This window comes from Lethenteron reissneri, chromosome 64 (genome assembly GCF_015708825.2).
Source record: "Lethenteron reissneri isolate LAM-NWPU_2019-01 chromosome 64, ASM1570882v1, whole genome shotgun sequence".
NCBI lineage: Eukaryota > Metazoa > Chordata > Hyperoartia > Petromyzontiformes > Petromyzontidae > Lethenteron > Lethenteron reissneri.
In genome coordinates this window covers 1142846-1145854 of record NC_083842.1, presented here as the reverse complement: position 1 = coordinate 1145854, position 3009 = coordinate 1142846, and the positions used below count along the sequence as shown (strand labels likewise).

Genomic DNA, 3009 nt, shown 5'->3' with positions numbered 1-3009 from the left:
AAACACCACACGGGTTGCATTCCTATGCAGTAGCTCCTGTGAACACAATATGTGTGCTGCGTGAGCTCTGGCGAGGCTTGCAAGGAACTGAGGGGATTTTGAACAATTCCCATACGGCCTGAAGCATCGCTCCCCATGCGTTTCAGGCAAATTGTCAGGCACCGTGCAGTAGAGCGGCACGCACTCCCGGTGTGTGTTCCACTGCCCAAGGAGACGCTGGTGTATCGTACTGCATCGCGCTGTGATAGCCTGAGCTGTGTGGTGTCAGTGTGAGGAGGGGAGCCCCACCGCACGTGGAAGTGGAGATGGGGTCACAGCGGGGTATGGGTGAGACCGGGGGTGCCTGGCTGTTTGGATGAGTGGTGGTGCAGTGGTTAGCGCACCATGCTCTGAACCTGGTGACCTGAGATTGATGCTCGACCACGGTAGCAATCAGTGGGGAGTAATCTCTAAACCAGTCCTGGGCCTCCGTTGTTCAATGTGTAAACATCAGCACTGGGTAGCCATACGACCCACTCACGTGACACGTCAGCCTTCATAGGCGGCTGTACTAGCGGTGCGTGGCTTGTGGTTCTCCCTTCCTCCCAATGCAGCTGAAGCCCTGCTGAAGCGGCCGCACGCCTCCGACGACCTTGTGGGTATCTCTCCTCCAATCCCACCACGGCTGACCAACCCTCACCCACCCATCCACACCTCCTCTGTCGTGTCTCCAGCGTGAGCCATCCGTTGGTGTTCCCATGCCATCTCAACTGCCCAGGCCCGACTTCCACCATCATAAAAAAGCCTTGAGAGGCAACTGGCTCTTGCCATAACTTGGTAAAGGCCACCACTGGCCAACTCGAGTGTCTTGTACAGGAGTCAAGAGCACAGTTGGTCTCTTTATTGAACCTGAACAAACTTACCACCATCGCCAAAACCATCAAAGCACTTTCCAAACTTCACCTGACCACTAACAACCCCCGTGCTTCAGAGTCAGGGACATTTATGTCTGTGAAATAGTGTACACGTATATTGCATTATTGTTTTGAAATTAGCTAACATCCCAATGCAGGATTTTCCTAAATAATAAGCACCAGACTGAGCAAGGTTTACCTGGGTTTAATAATTGTCCTGTTATTCGAGAGCATGCTGTCATTGCTGTGAGTGCCTCTGTGTGTGAGCGTTTTCCAGTCGCGTCTCTGTGCGTCCACTGTGCAGAATTCGCGCTCAGCAGCTGCTTCAACAACACGGAGTGCTTCCACAACTACCACCACGAGCTCGCTCAGAACTCCGGTGAGCAAGGAGGGTCCTTCCTTCCCCCCGCTACCCCCCCCCACCCATGCCTCCACAGCTCCCACTCCCCTCCACTCCCCCCTAGCCCCCCGTGAGCCGAGGCTGGGCCGTGTTGCGAGCACCCTGGAGACTGAGAGCGCGATTCCTGTGTAGGGCAGGGAGACTAATTAGGGCTGTAGGTACACCGCGTTTATCCATCGACTCATTCTGACTCTTAATGCTCATGATACATGCATCGCCATGCTTGCATAATAATTCGTGTTTTTATATTTATATGTCTGTGTGTGGCTATCTCTCGCTGGGTGCCCTGTGTGTGTGTCGATATCTCTCACTGGGTGCCCTGTGTGTGTGTGGATATATCTCACTGGGTGCCCTGTGTGTGTGTGTGTGCCTCGTGTGTAGCGTCTCACCGGGTGTTCAACCTCACGCTGTGCGCGTTCGTCTCCACCGACTACCCACTTGGTGAGTCCCGCACCGTGAGCCCCTCGCGGGACACACGGACAACACCCAAGTATTTGTTTTTAAAACCTTAGCCACGTTCCTAAGCGCGGCACCCGGGCCAGGGTGAAAACCCGGGGTGAGTGGCTGAGCGGTGGCCGTGCCTCACCGCGTGCTTGCGCTGTCTCCTTCTTGGTGTTATTGTCCCTCGGTGCAGAGTGCGACCACCGCAACTGCACCCTGGATATCGCCGCCTGCAAGCACCTGGACACGGCGAGCATGCCGGGTACGAACGCGCACGCACACACACGCGGTCTGGAGCACACGCAAGCACGAGTACACACAACACGCGCCGTCAATGCTCACGATTCGTCGAACAGGATCTATCCCTGTGCTCTCCGCACGAACGTGGAAGCGTTCGCGTGGGAATCGTTGAAGTGTCATAAAGCCAAATTATACGCGTATAGAGGTGGAGTGGCGGTGCAGTGGTTAGCGCACTGCGCAACGTAACCCGGCAAGTTTGATTACCAGCCACGGCTAACATCAGTGGCGAGCGGCATCTGACCCGGCACTGGATTTCCCGTCAATTCAACCAACGGTGGCCAGCGCGGTGAAATATGGCTAAACAACCCCGTTACCGACGGCGCAGGGATCATTTCATCCAACAGTGGACAGACAAAGCGCTGTTCACTGCCATGGTCGATGTGACACTCCTCGCTTGCGTGGAACGGTTTCCCCTGCAGTGAAGAGTGCAGCGCGAGAGTCGCTGCACGGCGCTGAGCGGGGACCGCGCGTGGGACGGGGCTTACGCCAGGCCCCTCCCCCTTTAAAACGACTCTGGCCGCAACGGTGGTGCGCTCGTGTGAATGCGTGTGTGTATGTTGACACTCTGTGTGTGTGTGTGTTGACACTCTGTGTGTGTGTTGACACCCTGTGTGTGTTGACATTCTGTGTGTTGACACTCTGTGTGTGTGTGTTGACACTGTGTGTGTTGACACTGTGTGTGTGTGTGTTGACACTCTGTGTGTGTGTGAATGTGCGCGTGTGCGTGTTGACACTCGTATTTGTATTTGTGTATCTACCAGCTGGAGCTTTGGTTGCAGTGGTGGTGGTCGTTCTGGTGGTTTCGGTGGTACTGGTTCTGCTCATCTTCTACTTGCGAAGACGTGAGAACCAGCGCTTCAGATGTATTCACACAAAAAACAGATTCCCCCTATAGCCTTAACAGACTGTTGGAGCAAGTGCTGTTAGCGAACACCTATGAAGGCTGGGATGGCACACGAAGGGTGGGTGGCCAGC

General features: G+C 55.1%; 1 long non-coding RNA gene across 1 annotated transcript; it reads left to right on the top strand.

Annotated features, from left to right (window-relative positions):
* Positions 1–1216: 1216 nt before the first annotated feature.
* On the top strand, positions 1217–1996 carry LOC133359208 (uncharacterized). Its single transcript, XR_009757157.1, has 3 exons — positions 1217–1272; positions 1675–1734; positions 1928–1996. It is a non-coding gene; the product is annotated as an uncharacterized LOC133359208 (long non-coding RNA).
* Positions 1997–3009: the final 1013 nt, after the last annotated feature.